The 21,393-nt window shown below is 34.3% G+C and overlaps 1 protein-coding gene and 1 long non-coding RNA gene across 15 annotated transcripts in view; one reads left to right on the top strand and one right to left on the bottom strand.

Annotated features, from left to right (window-relative positions):
- The window catches only part of ZBTB20 (zinc finger and BTB domain containing 20), a 758,837-nt gene that overhangs the window by 55,754 nt on the left and 681,690 nt on the right, over positions 1-21,393 (top strand). The window lies entirely within an intron of this gene.
- Positions 6,098-19,808, bottom strand: LOC116663661. The gene is made up of 3 exons (XR_004319926.1): positions 19,725-19,808; positions 14,480-14,485; positions 6,098-6,107 (listed from the first exon to the last, which is right to left on the bottom strand). It is a non-coding gene; the product is annotated as an uncharacterized LOC116663661 (long non-coding RNA).

The following is a 21,393-nucleotide window of genomic DNA, read 5'->3' as shown; positions in this document are numbered from 1 at the left end:
TTAGAAGTCCTAATTACGATTAATCATAGGATTTTGAAATGAACATATACCAAGTTTTGATGCTGCCTCTCCTAAATTGATGTCAGTATATGGATTTAGGGTGGAAAAGAGCACCATGATAGAAATATAAATCAAAACTTCAGTCTTCCATAAAGGATTTATAACTGCCCCAATATCCCCTTTATTTAGACTCCGTGGGAAAATTGCTGCTTGGCCCTAGTATCACTCTGTTGAAGTTGTCAGTATGTATTCAATCAGTTTCTCACTGATGTAATAAATATTTGCTTTAAAAAACAGGCAAAACATTTTTGATATGGAGATTGAGTGTTACCATTTACCTCTTAATGTTATTAGTATGATTCTAGGTGTCAAGCAAACTCAACTAGAATATGAGTTTTATTTGGTTACCAGCAACTAACTAAAGAAATAAGCCTCAGAACTTAGAAACAATGCCATTATATCAGACGTGGCACTAACAGGCCTTACTGCACTAACAGATCCTCTAAATTTTTATTGAGAAATATTTAAGAGTTATTCTGAGCTCCAAAGCCCCAATGAAAGTCAGGTATATGTCCTTACATTGACATATCTGCAGACTTAGTTTCTTTTCTAAGAATCGTAGTTTGAATTAATTGAGGTCAGAAGCAGCTACACATCTGATTCACCAAATGGGTCCCATCTACTTGCAAATAGCAGCTCATTTCCTTTTAGGGTCTGATGAGATTGTTGTTTTTTATGTCTTAGCAATAGAGTCATTGGCAGCAGCACACATGGGCTAATTGTTAGAATATAAGGCTTTGCTAGAAATGGAACATAGGCTTCTGGTAATACTCTTAAATTCACACCAATTGGCAGGAAATTAAATATGGTTCTTGAAGAAATATATGACAGAAGGCTTAAACCAGAAGTGGTTCAAAAAATAAAACTCTTCACAAGCATTTAGTTATTTTCTACCCCAAAAAAGTAGTTTTCCTTTTATCTATATCTTTACTAAGTCTTTTAGATGAAAGGGGAAAGTGACAGTCACAGAATGGCAGTGACCTAAAAATGTAAAATTATAGTCAGTGGAGTTGGGTGATCTTGAGGACAAATATAAGCCAGGATATTTATCAGTGAGCTAAAAGGGGAAATGCTGTTTTCAGCATATTGTAAATAAAATGCTTAATTAAAATTCCCTAAAAAAGTAACACTTGTTCCTAAGAAATTACTTTGCTTCTGAAGAAACTAAGACTGAAAGAAAAAAAGAAAAAAAAGAAAAAAGAAAGAAGGAAGAAACTGGTAGTTATAAATTTTTTCTTACATTTAGGTATTTTTAAAAAGTGTTTTTGTATTAATTCCTAAATCTGAGTGGGAGGGATTAGATTAACTGGCATTTAAGTATTCAGTTCTAGGTTTTTAGGCATCTTTCTGAACCAGGATGGGAAGACCATAGAAAAAAGTCCCAGTGTGGAAATTATATTTCATGTGGTGAAACAAAAACTCCAGAAGTTTCCTGTTACATTAAGGTGAAAGTGGTTACCAAAGAAACAAAAGTTTCTCATCACTCTGCCTAAGGCAAATGTGGCGTATTAAGCTTAAAGTGAATTCTTCTCTCCTGAATATACACAACTCTTATTAATGTCTTGGAAATTATGCACGTATAGGAAAAGAGGAATGAGATTTTTCTGGATACATTTGAATAGGCATCCATTAGGGTATAGGGTCTATCTAATATCTATGGATACTTTACTGCTGAACTGGCCAAAAGTCAGTTTTTGCTATTTACTTTTTACTTGGGTTTGACTTGAGAATGAATGACTTATTTTCATCTTAAAAGAGGCCTTTCTTTTGTGAGTTAGGTTCCCTGGTGGCCTGAAAGAGTTAATGCAGTTTCCAAGAGTGTCCAACTTACTTCCAGGGAGTAGTGCTTGCATGTGAGAGTCTGGCTCCAGAATATTTGTTCACATCCCAAAACCAATTTGGCACAACTTAAAATGTCTGCTAGGGAGAGGATTCAGAGTGTAGTTAGGCCACGCAATTAGTGCTTTATTTCATGAGTACCAAATCCACCCAATAGTGTTTTGTTTTAAAGAAGAGCTTGAAATTCACAATAACGGGTTTCATTTATCAGAGCCATATGGGACTCACCATCTTTGGATATATTTGTAAGGCTTTCACAAAGAAGACTCCTTAGGCATCTCAGATTTCACGGATTGGAGGGCAATCTGGATGAATATCTTTTTTGGAAATGATGAACTATCTTTTCATATGTAGTCTCCAATTTCAGTAATCCTTGAGAAGCTCAAAAATAAGGAAAGAGTTAAGTAAACTTCAGCTTATTAGCTTTTATTGGAAAACAAAGATCATTATTCTTAGATCTGGTTCATATGCCAAGTGTACTTTTGATGTTGAAATTTGGCCACCTAATCCTTGCAGTTTGTGATGTAGCATTTTTAAGAGGGAAAGTGGGTTCTAAGTCTCAACCTATTTTTGCACTTTTTGCTAGTTCTGTCATGGTCATATGTCAATGGATCATCGGGAAGCTATCTGCAACATAGCTGACTGATAATAGAACATTGTGGTTCTTTTGATGTTTACCCAAGATTATTTCTTTGCTGCTTCCTCCTTTCCCATACTTCTCTGATCATTAGGGGTCTATCTTAAAGCAATGTATTCTTGAAAATGTCAAAATAAATTGATTTTTTGGATAAATCTCGTATTTTCCCACTGACTTATAAATTTAGAAGTTTAAACATAAAATCAGATTGATCTTCATTTGTCAGTGGTTGCTAATACTTTAGTTTTTGGTTCCCAGATTCTGCTAAGTATTAATGACCTAATAAACAAACATTTAAGTGTTTACTAATTAAAAACTAGTATATTTTTAAAGCATTGAGTGCTGTTGTGTTATGACAGGCAACCACTATTTTTTTAGGTTTCCAAATTTTTGTTTTCTCACTTCCATAGGCTTTCTTGTAAAAGGCACATTTAATTTTGTTTGATAAATCTGGTAAATCAGAATACTTGCAAGTCATACATAGAACATTAACAATTGCTACTGAGCTATACAAATTCTATATAAACTTCATAAGGATGGTAATTTCAGTTTTATTTTAAATTGTTATGGTAAGTTGGCAATTACTTGAAATAACTCTTGCTCATCTTTAAATACCATTTTTATTGTATTTGGCCTTATTTTATTATGCTCTAGTTTATTTTTTTAAAAAAACTTAATACTTTATTTGTTAATTATATTTATATTAGCATGTTTTACGTTTCTCAGAGAATGTCCACTAAATTTTGTTCAGTTATGAGCATGTTGTATAACATTGAATTAAAATAAAATTCAGTATATTTTTTGCTTCCATTTAAATTTTATGTTGATACCAATGTCATATATTTTAAATATTATTTCATAAAGATTCAGAAATATACTCCCTACCATTTCTTCTCTAATATGTATTATATGCTACAGAGAGAGCACTTAGACCTTTGTTATATAGCACACCTGTAGAGTGCACACTTGTATTGCTACATGTCATTGACCCCCATGCTATATAGGCTGATAAGGCTGCTGGACAGAATGTTGAACATTGGAACTATGGAATGAGCTATACTTGCTTAAATCATCTTATGCATTAATTGTACTGGATGGTTGACTGTCTTGTATTCTTTCTGTATTTCATTCTTTGTCAAATGTTCTAAAATTATTTAATGAATATAATCTTAGAATTACATTATTTCCTTTTCCTACAGACATAGGTATTGTGACTCAAAGATGCTGTTTTTCTCCCTGAAAAAATCATTATGGAATGAAACATGAATAATTTTGGCCATTGCGTAGTATTTTCCATAGGAATTTTGAAGTGTTTTCTTTGCGAAAATGATACAGTGTTGAGGTAGTGATCCATGGCAACAAAGAAATTAAAGATGGCAGAAAGACTCAAGATAGAATGTATTCATCAAGATACAATGGTATTTCATAGTCTTTGGATTTGGCATAAACTGTAGGCTGTGAAGAAAAGATAGATACATAGATCAAACAAAAAATGTGGGTGTAACAATCAGTGGTTAATTCTTTATAAATATTTCTATGAAGGATGGATGATAGGGGAAAGGACATGATTTAATGGAGTGTGTGTGTGAATGGTAGAACACTTGGATACTGAGAGAAGGAGAGTGTGAAAAGAGAGATAAGGATTATATGTAGTTTTGTGACCATAACTGCCTAGTTTTCTACACTTACCTAGAGTTTCTGTTGTAAGGGATGAGTGCCTCCTATATATAATATTCTTGGTATAAATAAAATCCATAAATCATTTGGGTTGAGTAAAAATTTTATTGCTTCTGAGGATAGATCTTTGGATTTTGAGGTGTGGTGTGCTAATATTTTTACCTTATACTCAGTGTAAATATTATATTATTTGTGTTTAAATTATGATATGAATATGATTATGTGAAGCAGATGTGTGTGTATATGTGTTCGTGTGTGCATGTGTACACATGTAAAAAAGGACACTTTCATTTCTGTCTCTTTGTTTATCTGTCTCTTCTATTTCTCCTGTGTCTGCTGCTTTTTGCTTGCCAGTTTTTCTTTGTCTATCATTTTTATCATTGAACCCATCTGTGTAGAAAATAGAATGCTTGGTTTTAAATTTTTTAATGATTTTTTATTTTTTGTTATTGTGTTTTCTCAACTTGTTTTCACCTCAAGAATTAAGGCTCAAGTATAAGGCATTTTAGTTCTCACATTCAAGAGGTGTTTCTGCTTTTTTTCTCGTCCGTTTGTTCATATGTTTACTGGTCTCTGATAGGCTGTGCAGTGAGACGGCAGTTTACTATCTGTGTGTGTGTGAAATTAGCTAATTGGTGTTAGCAGAAATATTTTCACATGTTTTATAAGCAAAGTACAGCAAGGTATATAAATGTAGATATGATCCAGACACGCGCACACTCACGACTGTCACTGCTCATGCATAGGCGCTCAGAAGTAATTAATGTTAATAAGATTTTAATGTGCTTGTGAGATCATAATGAGGAGAAATGAATGCTCTGATTAGGAAAAGGTAACTGTGTGTGTGTTTTGGCTTAGAACAAGATTTCAATTTTTATAAACCGCAATTTTAGAACTTGTTTGTGATTGCATCAATTGGTTTTTATTTTCAAATTAGAGGTCTGTTTAGCCATTTGAATGATTAACCAAATAAATGGGTAAAACCCTGATCATAAGGAATAGTGCAGGTTTTCATTTGCAAGGCAATGTTAGTGTACAGCAAGGCTGTGATCATGTCTTTTGCCAACTACCATTTTTATGTTGTTTTTTAAAAAGCTTTCTTAGAAATCTACTTGTGGAGATAGTTCTCATCTTTATAAATGTAGATGGTATCTATATGTTCTGGAGACACCAATCAGACACTGTAATTACTGTGTCTGAGATCCATTCCTTTCAGTCACACAGTAATGATGTGTTCAGTGTCTAAAGAATCTATATCATGCTTCTTGAAATGTTTATTGGGGAAAATGTAAAACAACCAAGATTTTTCTTCCTAAACGTAATTCTTTACAAATTTTAGAGGCTTGACATCCTTTATGGGTGAAGTAAAATATCTCAAAGTAAGCAAAGATGCTGTCTCATCATGGACTAAAATGCTATGCAGTCAACAGCTACACTATATGACTGGCTTGAATCCAGCTAGACACCAGGGGTCCTTCTCCACAACAAATTTTTTGAAAATATTGTTTACAGGGCTTTGGCATACATTTGCATTATTATTATTTTTAATTATAGGATAAATCTAAATATCTATTAAGGGCCCTTGCCCTGTAGCATGTAGAAATTGCTTATGTATTTTTTTAATTTAAATGGTAGATTAAGATATTCAAGGATTGTAATCCCTTTTAAAAGTAAGTATAATACTGAAATGGAATAAATATAATATGAATTGGGATATGGGGTAGTATAGTTTATTTCCAACTAAATTCTATAGATGTGGTTTAGATTCTCCTAGGTTTTGGTTATATGACTACAATCTTTCTGCTGGGGTTTAAAAATGATGATGAAGAAAGAAAAGGTATTAGAGTTATTTCTACTGAACTATTCTGCAATTTCTGTGATTCCCAGAGGTGTGCTGGATTTTGGTTTTCACAGAGTCCATGAGAATGATAATTACCTGACCAGAGAGGCATTTGCCTTTACTATTGTTTAGTTGACTTTGTTGGGTCTTATGTCAGTATAGTAAATTTTCCTATGCAATTATACATACTTTTAGATCTTCTATGTTGGTCTGTCTGTTCATATATACTATTATTGCATTATGTTAATTATAGAAGTTGTAGAGCATATTTTAATATCTGAAGTGTTAGCTTCCCACTGCATCCCCACCATTGCTCTTCTTTTTCAGGGTTTTTGTAACTTTTCTTGCTTATTTGTTATTCCAAATGAGCTTTATAATCAACTAGCAGACTTCAAGGGAAAAAAAAAAACTGACGTTGTTTCATTGGAATTATGATAAATTCATAAATTGACATAGGGACAATTAATATCTTTATGAAATTGAGTCTTTTTATCCAAGGTCTTACTTTATCCCTCCATTTGTTAAATAACTTTTTTTTTCAGTTCTTTTTTTATTGAAGTATAGTCAGTTTACAGAGTGTCAATTTCTGGTGTACAGCATAATGTTTCAGTCAAATGTACACATACATATACTCATTTTCATATTCTTTTTCATTATAGGTTACTACAAGATATTGAATATAGTTCCCTGTGCTATACAGAAGAAGCTTGTTGTGTATCTATTTTACATATAGTAGTTAGTATCTGCAAATCTCAAATTCCTAATTTATCCCTTCCCACCCTCTTCTCCCTCCCCGGTAACTGGTAATCATAAGTTGTTAAATAACTTTTGTGTCTTTCAAAAGTGTTGTACAGTTTTTCCTACAGAGGTTCTAAACATTTGCTACTAAGGTTACTCCTCAGTACTCTATTCATTTGTTTATTTAATTGCTTATTTACTTTTTTTTTTACATACTCACTATCCCAAACTTACTATCTTATTCTTTTCCATAATATTTTCTGACTTTTTTTTGTTTCTGTATGGGAAGGCTATTTATTTTGTATGTTAATTTTGCAAACTCCCACTTCACAAAATTCTCTTACTGTTTGTGGTAACGTGAGGTGGGTTTGAGCTCCCATTCTATTCTTGAGCTCCCATCTGTGAGACCGTGGACAAATTATTCTGAGCCACTTTACTTTCCTATGAAGTTCAGATAAGAAAACCAAACTCCCAGAGTGGTGGAGACTAAATGAATATAGTAAAGCACCTAATATTTTGCCCAGCATGTAGTAGGGACTCAGTTACTGATATCCATTAATAATGTAATGTATTGTGGTATGACATGATGTAATATTATCACTATTTTTCTTCTGTGTGTGTGTGTGTGTGTGCACGTATTTTTTTCCTTTCAGTTTTACTGAGATACACTTAAGTAGTAGTAGTATTCTTAAAGTATGGCTAATATGCTATTGAATTACTGAAGGTTTATTGTATCAGAGTTTTTATTACAAGAATGGAGAGAATTAAAGAAATGGAAAAAACTTAAATTTCCTGATAAACCTTTGTGATTTAAGACACTAGGGGCTGAAGATTTAATTATGAACTTAGCATATTTTGTAGCTGTGCACATATGTTTTCATTATTTCTGTTTTAGTTGTGATTACTGCATGCAAAACTCCTTAACTCTAGAGAGTAAGTGGAGGGAACTTCTTGATCATCTAGAGTGATTATTCAAAGCAATTCACGGAGTGCAGTGATTCTAGCCCTTGTTAACAATATAAGAGGATGTGAGCATCTAATTTAAAGTCCTGTAACCATTATTTTCTGCCTTAAGAATCTGGCAACTTTACTACATTTTGTTAGTAAACAATGTACTAACTTGCAAATAAGCTTGTGTAGAGTAGATATTGAGCATATATGAACTCATGATGGTATTGACATAAGCAGAATGACTAGTGGTTTCTAACCCATAACACTTGTGATTAAGTTGATGAAAAAACAATAAATGATAAAAAAAAATATAGTCCCATGATTTTTAAGCTTCTGCTGTAATTCAATAAAATGGTTATGAACTTTGCAAATACACTCTTTTAAGGCATCTGACACTGTTGTTAAAAATTGAGATTACCCTCATTTCAGGACTCATCTTATTCCTACCTCATGAGTGTTGTGAGGGTTAAGTGAGATAATGCACTGGCATTATAATGCCATTAATAATAATGATAATGCAGGTGCCTGGCTGATGGTAAGTGTTTGAACATAGTAGTTTATTTTATTGCTATTATTTTGTTACTACCTTTGCCGTTGTCTACTCCCACAGAGTATATATAGAATATGTATATATATAGTCTTACTAGTAATGTTCTATTATATAAATAAATATATTCTTATATGTATATTCTAAATATATATATTCTTACTAGTAGTATTCTATGCTTAGGACAAATGTGTGAAATGTATCTCATAATGATCATTAAAATAAATATAAAATAATACAGCTATAATTCACCAATATTGAACTTAGTAAGGGTGAAGTAAGACTCCATCACTGGAGCATGTGAAAGCTTTAGTTGCTCATGGATGAAATTTCTGAGGAGCTGCAAGGTTGAAGAATACTTTCTCTCAAAGAATTATAGGTACATTTTGTCCACAGTTTAGAGATTCCCAGAGTTCTGGTTTAGCACTCAGTGTCATTACTCCCCCACAGCCTCATAGTGCTCCTTTGTCCATCCATTCATATGGAAAACAACATAGAGTATCTATTAGGTATAAAATGTGGTTCTAGGGTGTTAGATATACAAATAGCAAGATTACTTAGATGAACTGTCTCTGTTCAAGAAGTCTAGTAGGCTATTCAAACAGGAAACAATTAGGTTATATGCAAGGACTTTGGAATCAGATTATTCAGTTTGAATTTCTGCTCTGAAATTTACTAGTTGTGTAACTTTAGGTGAGTTATTTACCTATCTGTGTTTCCGTTTTCTTACCTACAAGATGAGGCTGAAAGTAGTACCTACTATATAGGATTGTCCTGAGAATTAAATGATTCGGCTCATGTGCAGCATTTAGAGCAATAACATAATAAGCTCTTAATAAATGTTGGTTAACATTAATGTAATTATTAGATAAAGCAAAATAAAATTAGTGCCACAAAACAATAAAAACAAAGTAATACAGTATTATAGAGCATGATAATACTGATTTTTACTGTGGGTGGGGGCAATGGAATTAGGGGAGTTTTCTAGGATGAAGTAATGTTTAAACTGAAACCTTGATACATAATTTCTACAGGGCTAGGAAAAAATGAAGGGGTAGGGCTGAACTAATTTCTAGGCTGAGTGAATAGTCTTAGCAATGCTTTAAAGGTGGTAGAGAAGTAAAAGGAAAAACTTCTTGGACTTTGCAGTCAGAAAGACTCTTAGCTGAAGCCCAGATCTATTCCTTATTAGCCTTGTGGTCCAAGGCAAGGCAGGCTCTATTTCGTTTCTTCCTCCCTCACATGGGGTCTGGTAACTCTCTCTAGGCAGTTAGCTATAGCAGTTGTGGGGCTGATATTGTCATGGGCTTCCTGTTTTCCAATGTCTGTAAACCATTATTTTGTCTAGTTTTTAGTTGTTTAAGGCAGGAGGCTAAGTCCTGTTTCTGTTACTCCATCATTTATAGAAGCAGAGGGCCAACGTATTACTTTCACTTTTCTACTCACTGAGTTTGAAACTTATCTAATTCTGTTAGCACCCTGTTGTTAGTTACTGTTTTTGTACTCACTGCACTGTTTTACAATTTTTAGTTTACTGCCTCTTCACTGTACTGGCTTCTTTGAGAATAGGGACCATGTCTGGTTCGTCTTTATCTCCACTACCAACCCACTACTATGGAGTCCGGAACATAGCAGGCAGTTACTGGATATCTTTTACATTCAATTTAATTACTGCAAATTGTAGTTTAGTTCCATACTGTGAAAGACTTTGAATGGTTTATTCAGTAAACCACCCAGGATTTTTGAGGAGATGAAGGAAATTCCTTGAGGCTTTTTTTTTTTTTAAGAAGATAACTCTAGAAACATAAAGATGGATGGCAGAGGTTAGAGGATGAAATTGCCTAGATTTCTTAGGATTCTAGACAATAATAATGGGAGGAAAAAGAGCGTTAACAGGATCTGGTGGTTGTTTGGATGGGTGCTGGTAAAAGGGATGGTGAGAAAAATGATGACTCAGGTTTTCAAAATTAGTTCCTTTAGAATGAAATACTAGGTTCTTTTGTCTTCTTTGGCACCCCAGTGAAGGATTTTAGTATAAAAATTCACAATGTAAAGAAGTAATTAATGGTAGGAATTTATCTAAATAGCTTTAGTTTGTTACTAGAATAAAATTTGAATTTAAAATATTTTATAATTTTTAAGGGAGAATGAATTGTGGGTTTTATATTATTGCTTAAGGATAACTCTCTATTGTGCCTACAAATATCACTGTCTCTCTTTACATACATTTTTCCTCACTATAATCCCTCTTCTTTGGACACTATATCTACATATGTATGTATGTCAATTTCCCTGTTAATGTTTAGGTTTTTCTGAAGGGCTGCTTCTTTTAGTCTTTAGAATATGTTGGTAATGGACTCAGGGCTAAAAGTTCATTTTATCCAGTTGGGTGGGATAGTGCCTGTAGAAGGACCTAGAGTGAGAATTATTTTTCTCAGCTACATTTCAACTTTGTTTTTGTAGTATCAATTTTCATCCAAATTGACTTCTCTTTTTAAGAGAAGCTAGAAGAGTGCTGTGTAGAAGCCATGGTAGAAGTGGGGAAATGAGAAACATTCAAACAATTATGGAAAACCTCTAATGTCAAACATTTATGTGTAAAATACAATAGTAGCAATTTGAAAAGTTAAAACACTTGTAGCAAGAACTCATTTACAGTGGTCTTAAGGACATTAATTAGAACTAATGGATTGAATATGTGGAAAGGAAATTTTTCTCCCAGTGATTTCTGTCCACTCAGTCCTCCAAGGAAGTAATACTTCTTGTAATGTGTGATCTAACCTGAGAAGAATGACACAGTGTTTGAATCAACAATAACATCCTGACAAGGTAGGGGAATATTTTTGATACTTCATTCCATTTCTCATTTTAGTTTCTTATGTACACTATTGTTACTGCTGTTATAGAGAATGATACAGACAATGACTAGCATTTATTGAATTACCCTTTTTGCTGGTAACTGAACTAGAAGGTAAATATTATCTTATTCTTCACAACAGCCTCACAAGACAGATATTTATATTTTATCAATGAAAATTCTAAGGCTAAATTATATTAAGTAACTTCCATAAAGCTACACATCTAGTTATGGCTGAGTTATTTGGAATCAGTGGTATAATAAGTAAAAATAGATTGCTAAGTCTAATGTGTGTACTGTTATGTGCAATGAAAGGAGTTTCTCACTTTTCTCCTGTAAACAGAGGAAGGCGAGCTTTTTGGAACAGGAGTGGAAAACGGCTAAGGAGGGCAGGCAATTATTTGTGTTTCTGACTGGAGTCAGTTTATCAGGGAAGGCCAGTGCCTCACTGCGTCATGTTTCCCCAAAGCTCTAGGTGCTGCTTTTGGCACTACTTCAGAGAGTGATGTCCAGGGCCACTGAAAAACTGCATTATGCCTTGCTGAGGCCAGTTGAGGGGCCAGGAGCAATGGTGACTGCAGGGGAAGTTCTTATAACTTTTAACTCTATTTGGAACACCTTTTGTGGGCAGACTTAGTGCAGCTATTGCAGACTGTTAGAGCCCATGGGACCCAATGCCATGTAATGAGGGTCACATCAGTTTCACCACTGATCTGACCTCAGAGTCTGCTAACCAGTGTGTTATTTTGTATAACAAGCATATTATTCAGTGTACTTGCATCAATTGCAGAAAAACCCAACACCTATCCCTGTATACAGTTTTAAACTCCAAAGTGACTTTGAGCTCCAGTCCAGAGAAAGAAACTACTTGTTACATAATATGATCTCTTACTATAAATGAGGAACTCCCAAATGTATAATCAATTAGAAATTGTCTGTTTCTTTTCAAGGCAAAAATATTCACATCTGGGTGAGTTGCAGCGATTAAAACAAACAAACCAACCCTTATTCTTCCAAGTTCCACTGTAAAGAAGTCTAGTTATTTGCCTTAGTTTCAAAAGAATAATTCCTAAAGCGTTTCAAATGTCCGACTGGCTATTCTCTTTGGAAGCTTCTTTCTCATCCTCATGGTACATCCCTTTGGCATGCATGACCAGCTGCAAGCTAAACCCAGTGGAATAAGAATTCTTTCATCCCTTTGTGTGATGTGTTTCATTTTCAGAGTTTGGATGATCCTCTTCGGCAGCAGCAGCAGGCATTGTTAGTTTCAATAGGCGGCCTGGATGCACAAGAACAGTCATCATAGAGACAGGCTCTCAGGGCCCGTCCCTTCGTGCCATAGTGCTGTGTTAGATCACTTTCCCCTGCTGGATTAATGGCCAGAGAAAAAGAGAAACAAACTTTCCCCAAGCAATCCAATTAAAGTACTTGAACTTTACTGAGGTCCATCCTATTGTTTTTTTTAACTTCCTAACCTGTGGTTAATTAACTACTCTGACCAGTAGAAAGGAATAGGAGAAATAAGAGAATTATCTCAAATTTGCGATTTTCTTTAGTTTGAAAAGGCATCAGCATTTTGTTATATAAGATGAAATAATAATCTGTGTTTGGTATAGTTGAACTTTTTTGAGGGGTTGAACTTTCTATCTTTCCTGTAATATTTTCACCAAAGTCACTGCCAGAACTTATTGTATGAAACTGCTCAGCCTTTACAAATTTATCTCTGTTCACAGTCTACGGTTCAGCATTAGCTCATTCTGAGCACTGTGGCTTCCTTGAATCTCCAATTGATCCCACTCCCATGACTGTGATATTCTTTTCCAGGTTAATCAAGGATGCTCTATTTCTGCTCTGTCATCCATGCCACTGTTAGTAGGAAAGTAATTTAGGCTTTTGGCTCTCAGCCTCATCATTTGTGAATTGACCTCCCCTGACTCTGAAGTTCTATGTTCAAAATACGAGCTAGGATTTCCAATAACACTAACTTATATGTGTATGATGACCAATAGTTTGCAGAGTGTGTTCATATATTTTATTTTATATAATTCTGACCATAATTTTGTGAGAGGGAGAGAACAAGTTATTATTGTCTCCTTTTTTAGATACAGAGACTGCAGCTCAGGGAGGTGAAGTGCCGTATCCCACATTAATAAATAGTAACTAATTGATCCTGAACTTTAAATTCAGGGTTTTACCCACATAAAATGATGGTTTCCTCTGGTAGGAGGTTTCTTTCTTAAAGTCTGAGTTTCTTCATTTATTAATTATACATATAAATGTATGTGAGTATGTATGTTCATGCTTTGGGAAAGGGCTTTGTTATACTTAATTGAGTTTGGGATGGAATTTTATGACTTTAGTTTTTATCAGTGAAGGAGTCTCCTAGGATTTCAATTTAAGAAAGATAAGAAGGAATGCATTACATTTCTACTGTAGAATGTTGGTGTTATTGTAAACCCTTCTATCAAATTTGATTGTATTTTTCAACTTAAAGCCATTCTGCTAGAAACCTAATATAGTTATTAAGTAGTATTCTTTGTAATTAGGGAAGACATGAATATAGTAGAAGCCCTCTTTGCCACTCCCTGCTTCAGGCCAATAAGAAACTGAAATATCGTTTCTGTTTATCTGTTTACCTGCTGATTTGCTTACCTAGAGTCATTTGTGTTTGTTTTCAAATTTGTTTATGCCCGTTGAAGGTGCAAATGTAATTTAACTATGCAAACTGGTGAAATATGAGTAAAAAAAGTATAAATGGTTGTTTCTTTTATGAAATTTAAGTTGACTGCTTTGGAAAGACTTTTTAAGGGTGAATCACTTAAAAAGGAGCGCTTAAATAGGTGTGGCTAGACAGCAATGAAAGATCACTTGGGGCAGGGATAGGGGATGAATGTAAAAGTTTGGAAGGATCCCGCATTCAAGCTTGTTTTGCAAGTCTCTTTAAGCACTCACTGACTTTAAATAAACCAAAGCCTTTAAACTCTCACTGACTTTAAGTAGATGATACATTGTGGTACAGTTTAAGCAGGAAGAATAATGTGTTTAGCAGATCGAGAGTCAATGACAATCCTTGATCCAATATCAAAAGATTGGTCAATCCATATAAAGTTTTGTTTTAACTTTACATAAACTAAACATGTTTAAATTGCTTTAAACAACTGCTTTCTATGTCTCATTATTCTGTATAAAATGAGGATAAAAACAGTTTTACCTAACAAGGATCTTTTTGAGTTCATGAAGATTAAATGTGATAATACATGCACAGCACAAGTACTAAAAATGGTAGCTATCATCATCATCATCATTAACAAAATTGTCCTCCCCTTCCTCCACCTCTTCCTCCACCTCCTTCTCCTCATTTGAGTTTAATCTGCTGAAAGGCTTGTGTATACATATTAAAAACACAGTCTTCTAGATCACTGCTGCCAGCTATTGGAATATTTTAGTAGCAAAACATAATAGTTCTGTTTGGATTGGCAGTGCAACTATCCATTTCCTACCCCTACCCCGCCTTTTTTTTTCTTCAGGATTTATGAGAAGAGGAAGTTTGACTGTAACTACCTGTTCTCAGAAAATGCTGAGACCTGAAATTGTACATAAGACATAAGTAAAAGGGCTAGGTGTAGTCTCAGCTAAAGACTATCCAAAGGATTGAGATGTGGAGAGTTTGAGGTGTATTGATGTTGTGTGGAAAGCTGACAAGCACCTGCCCACATTGAACCAAGATGTTTCTCTACGTAGTTCTCTCACAATTGTAAATAGAGAACAAACAAAGGAAAAGAAAAAAAAATCTTGACTTCAAAACAAAACAAAACAAACAAACAAAAACCCTGGTAGCTAAACTCAAATCATTTATGAGGTAGTCAAATACCGATTGTAAGGGTAAGCATTGTACTGTATGCCTTCAGTTTCTAACGCTTCTGCTCACTGGTAGGTTACAGGTGTTTATTACTGAATCCACATTTAGAAACTGCTTTTTGGAAGAGAATTAAATCTTTACCTTCTTTCTTTCTGAATGTTGGCCTACACATTTTCATATCATTTTACATCCTGTTGTCTTACCTAATAATGTGCTCCTCATAGAAAAGAGGTTCAAACTCCAGGGTCAGAGATGATACCAACACTGCTGATAGTTTCCTCCTGGGCTTGGGTGTTATAATGGTTGATTCAGTGCCAGAGGCGTGGGAATGAATGCACTGTCAACTAGTTCTTTATTATTACTGTTATTCGAATAAGTGATGTTATTCATCTCCTGTAGATTACTTGCATGGCATGTCCAGTCCACAATTTAAAAAACTAAAGCAAATAGGTAGCAAAGTGGAATTTAAGACATTTTCCAAAGCTGAAAAAAAATTAAATGGTACAGTCTAAAGTTACTAAGTACCCTCTTCTGTCCTTAAACAGTACAAGTATCACCATTGGTCACTTTCTATGCCTATCATGGAATTCAGGTCTATTCGTTTTTCATATTGTAGTCCATCCTTGGTTGCCATAAAACTTTTAGATAGAAGAAATATTGCCTTTCTACTTCATGGCTCATTATAGCATTGGGATTACTTCAGCTCATACAACATACATTTTCCTACCCATTAATATTATTCAAATTTCTCCTCTACTCTGTCTTTCCTGTGCTTTTATTTCAGTCACTTTATGTCCTATCAGTTTTGGCTGTCCTCAGCCTTTTGCCCTCAGATGTGTCTTCACATTTTTTTCTTTGCTTTTCAGTATGTCAGCATTTGTTACCATGTATCCCTCTTTCTAACCTATGCTTTTATTCCTCAGTTCATTGATTTAAATTTCACCCATTTTTTTTCTTTAGCTACACCATTTCCTTAGTTATTTTGATTGAGGACAACAGTGGAATTTATAAAAACTTGGTAGTACCCCAGAAAATAGCAGTTTTTATACTGATGTACAATAGCCTAAGCTTTCAGACGTCTACCTAGTGAAGATCTACCCATTATATCCTTTTGTTATGCAGGATATTTTTAAGGAGGCAGGATTCAAGAGAATTTCTTTTTCATATGAAATTCCTGTTACTCAACGTGATATGTAGAACCCCTTGCTAAGCACCTTTCTAGTAATAGAAAAGAGCCGATCTTAGTTTGGATATGTTCAGAGTGCTCTGTCTTTGACTATATCCCTGAGGCTGTCCCTTAATATTTTATTTTGTTTTATTTCATTTTATTTAATTTTATTTTTCCCCAGTTTTATTGAGATATAAGTGACATTCAGCATTGTATATGTGTAAGGTATACAGCACAATATATGACTTACATACATCTTGAAATGAACACCATAATAAATTTAGCAAACATCCATCATCTCATACAGATACAAAAGAAAAAAATTATTCCCTGTGATGAGAACTCAGTATTTACTCTCTTAACAACTTTCATACATAATATACAGCAGTGTTATTTATTTCAATCATGTTTTATGTATATTACATCCCTAGTACTTACTTATCTTGTAACTGCTAGTTTATACCTTTTGACCACCTACATCCAGTTCTGCTCCCACCACCCCCCACCTTTGATAACTACAAATTTGATCTCTTTTTCTGCAAGTTTATTTACTTATTTATTTAGGAAGTGTAATTGATCTACAACCCTACATTACTTCTTGGCACACGATATAGTAATTTGATATTTCTATACATTACAAAATGATCACTGTGATTAGTCTAGTTACCATCTGTCACCATTGAAAAATACTACATTATTATTGACTATATTCCCCATGCTGTACATTTCATCCCCATGACTCATTTATTTTGTAACTGGAAGTTTGTACCTCTTAATCTCCCTCACCTATTTCTTTCCTCCCCCCTTACCCCTCCGTCTCTGGCAACCACCTGTTTGTTCTTTGTATCTGTGACTCTGTTTCTGTTCTGTTATGTTTATATATTTGTTTTGTTTTTTAGATTCCACACATAAGTGAAATCATACAGTATTTGTCTTTCTCTGACTTATTTCACTTAGCATAATACACCCTAGGTCCATCCATGTTGTCACAAATGGCAGGATTTCATTTTTTAATGGCTTAATATTCAGCCACTCTACATCTTTTGATTGGAGCATTTAGTTCATTTACATTTAAAGTAATTATTAATAGGTATGTACTTACTGATATTTCGTTAGTTGTTTTCTGATTGTTTTTGTAATTCTTTTTTGTCACTTTCTTCTTTTGCTTTCTTCCCTTGTGATTTGATGACTATCTTTAGTGTTATGTTTGGGTTCCTTTCTCTTCTTTATCTGTGTATCTATTACAGATTTTTGGCTTGTGGTTATGTGAATAACAATATATATGATTATTTTAAGTTGATAATCTATTAAGTTCAAACGCATTTTTAATCCCCTTCCCACATTTAATGTTTTTGACATCATAGTTTACATCTTTTTGTTTTGTGTATCCTTTAGCTACTTATTGTGGATATAGGTGATTTTATTATTTTAGTCTTTTAACCTTCCTGCCAGCTTTATAAATGGTTGATATACTACAATTATTGTATGTTTGCCTTTACCAGTGAGATTTGTCCTTTCATAATTTTCATATTTTCAGTTGTGGCCTTTTCTTTTCCACTTAGAGAAGTCTCTTTAATATTTCTTGTTAAGATGGTTTAGTGGTGCTGAACTCACAACTATTGCTTATCTGTAAAACTCTTTATCTCTCCCTGAAATTTGAATGATAACCATGCAGAGTAGAGTATTCATCACTTCACTAATTATTTTTTTTTCATCACTTTAAATATAATGTACCACTCCCTTCTGGCTTGTAAAGTTTCTGCTGGAAAGTCAGCTGACAGTCCTATGGGAGTTCCTTTGTATAGAACTACTTGCTTTTCTCTTGCTGCTTTTAATATTCTCTGTCTTTAATTTTTACCATTTTAATTACAGTGTGTCTTGGTGTGAATCTGTTTGGTTTGATCTTGTTTAGAACTCTGTGGGCTTCCTGGACCTAGATTTCTGTTTTCTTTCCTAGGTTACGGAATTTTTCAGCTACTATTGTTTCAAATAGGTTCTCTGCCGTTATTTTTCTCTTCTCCTTCTGGGACCCTTATAATGCCATTGTTTAGTATGCTTGATGTTGTCTCAGAGGTCTCTTAGACTGTCTATTTTTTTTTAATTCTTTTTAATTTTTTTCTGTTTGGCTTGGGTGATTTTTCACTACTCTGTCTTTCAGTTTGCTGATTCATTCCTCTTTATCATCTAATCTACAGCTGATTCCTTCTAGTATATTTTGTATTTCATTTATTTTATTCTTCAGCTCTGTTTGGTACTTCTTTGTATTTTGTAACTCTTTGTTCCACTGTGTTTATTCATTTTTCTACTGTGTTTATCCATTCTTCTCCAGAGTTCTTGAGCATCTTTAAGATCATTACCTTGAATTCTTTATCAGATAGATTGCTTATCTCTACTTACTTTGCTTAGTTATTTCTTCTGGGGTTTTATCTTTTTCCTTTGTTTGAAACATATTCCTCTATCTCCTCATTTTGCTTAATTCTCTGTTTATTTTTATGTATTAGGTAAGTCAGTTACAGTTCTCAATCTTGGAGAAGTGGGCTTTTGGAGGAGACATCCTTTGAGGCCCAGCAGCACACTCCCTTCTGGTCACCAGGGCTCTATGATTTAAGGGTACCCCAATGTGGGCTGAGTGGGCCATTCTCTTGTGATGAGACCAACTACTGTGGTTGCACTGGTAGGCAGGACTTGCCCCTAGCCTGTTTGGCTGCCAGGCTCTGCCTCTTACTGAGGCTACCTGCCACAGGTGGATGAAGCCAGGTCACAGCACAGCTGGCTCAGGGGCCCAGGGTCCCCACTGGTGCAGCCCCTTGATATCTGAAATTTTAGGTGGTGGATTAAGGTGTTTCTGTAGCTGGCCTGGGATGCAATGCTAAACTTCAGGCAAGTAAGGTGACTTTAGTGCCTAATAGTCTTCGGAGTATCATGGAACATGAGGTTGTCATGTAGAAGAAATGTACAGTAAGGTGTATGTTAGTGCTCAATGATGCTGTTTCCATTTGGTTTAGAAGCCAGTTTGGATAGCATTACAATTTGAAAGTCAGTAATTTGATCAAAGTTCTAGCTAAGAAAGTTCTAATTTCTCCGTTTGATGAGATGTGTAGGGGACAATCTAAAGATAATAATAACAACAGAAGTATCTATTTTACTTGTTTTTCAAATAGTGTATTTTTTGTTATATTGAAAATTTTTGTTATGTTATCCATTGAATGACTTAGTAGATGCTCAAATGAAGATCAAATTGATGTTCTGTACAAAAATCTGCTGGATATATATATATATACACATACACACACACACACACATGCTTTTTAAAAATATGTATTTATGACATTTTGACTAAGTTGATCAGCTATAATAATAAATTTCATTGAATTATCTGGTTTATCAAATAGTACATAAGTTATTGCTGCTTTAGTTTTTTGACCTGGTGTTATCTATAATTTCATTTAATCATTCATTCATTCATTCATTCACTAGGCACCTATTATGTTGGGGTTTGTATTTGACACAGTAGAGAATACAGAGATGATTAAGACATGGCCTCTGACTACTAAAATTTGTAGTCTAGTGGCTATTGTATAAAAAAATTCTTAGATTTGGCCTTTACTATAAAAATGTGTTGATCCCTTTATTATTTCAAGCCCAAAGATCTGACTGCTATTGTTATGATCAGATATTTAATTTATGTCTTCAGTGTTCTGGATGCTGAATTTAATGTACTACCAATACCTTTAGATGGACTGTAATACACAAAAGATAACATAAAATATTATAAATATAAATATGAAGTATTTTGGTAAGCCAAATTTTATTAAAAACTTTTTATAGAGTTAATACTGGTTTTTAATCACATCACCCTCTTCCCTTTAATCTGATTCTTTCTTTATTTGAGAGAAGAGACGGGAAAGGGCAATTGTCAGTTGGTAGTGAAAATCCAATGTAAATTGAAAACCCAAAAGAAGCCTCTTGATTTCTACCTGGTTTCTAATTCAAAAGAGTGCAAGTTTAGGAGCCTCTGGAGATGAAGATGGAGAGATACACAGGTGCTACCAATGAAGTACCTTGTCTATGCCATGCTAAAGATCTAGAAAGGAGGTGGAATCCACCAAAGGGTTTTATGTAAGGAAACGGCTCCTTAGTTCTGTTGAGAAAAAACATTTGAGCAACTGAGTGTAGAAGAAAGGTTGTAAAGAGAAGAGACTAGAGTCTGTGAGCCCAGTTAGCAGACAGTTAATGGTGATCAGGATGAAGTATGATGAAGGCCTGAATTAAAATAGTAGCTGTGAATCTGTGAGGAACATCAAGAAAGCTGGATGCACAAGATTTTTAGGAGATAGAGTTGATAAAATTTGGGGACTATCTCGATGGAAGGGTGGAGGTTGGTTGCTGTTAAGGAAAAAGAAGTTTAGGATGACTCTCAAGTGTTTTGCTTGAGTACCTGGATGGTGCTATTCATGGAGGAAAAGTTTATTTTAGGAGAAGCAAGTCAGGCTGATGTCAGGGAGAGTGTGAAGGTTGGAGATAAAGAAGGATATAAATAACTCAGTTGACTTCAAACATCAATCTACTTTGCTTGGAGGAAATATGATGTGATCCTGTGACCTGAAGGAGTAAAACTTAGGGTGAGCCTGGCATGTTGAAGTAGGCTAAGGAGAGTGAGTTTCATGGGAGGGTATTGATTAGGAGTTTTGGTGGAAAATAGAAAGTTTGGAATCATATTTATTCTTGGAGTCTTTTTTCTCAGTTTTCTATAATGGCAGCTTTCCTCCATTTTGTTAACCAAAAGTTAGACTGCCTTATTCAAATGTTTTAGCTTTATGATGTGTCTGGGAGTCCTTGGAGGGTAGGAACTTTAAAGAGCTATCTATATGAGGAGGCAGTATGGTAATGAATGCAAGTTCAAGTACCAACTGTATGAATTACTAGTTAAATAACCTTGCATAAACCTCTTAACTTTTTGAGTTTCCATTTTTCTCACTTCTAAAGTAAGAGGATTGAATCAGATGATCTCTAAGAAGCCTTTTAACAGTAAAACCCCTAAGATTTTATAACCCTATAAGTGGCATAATTATACCTGTAGGATTAACATCTTAGAAACTTTAACAGAATTCTAGTTAAACCTGGTGATTGAACACATGTTTTCCCTTGTTCTTTCCTAGTAAGGGACTAAAAGTGTGAGTAAAAGACTAAAACAATATATGAATCCAAAAGCAAAGGGAA

Source organism: Camelus ferus, chromosome 1 (assembly GCF_009834535.1).
Source record: "Camelus ferus isolate YT-003-E chromosome 1, BCGSAC_Cfer_1.0, whole genome shotgun sequence".
Lineage (NCBI taxonomy): Eukaryota > Metazoa > Chordata > Mammalia > Artiodactyla > Camelidae > Camelus > Camelus ferus.
The sequence above is the reverse complement of the archived record's forward strand: the minus strand, read 5'-3'. Positions and strand labels throughout refer to the sequence as shown.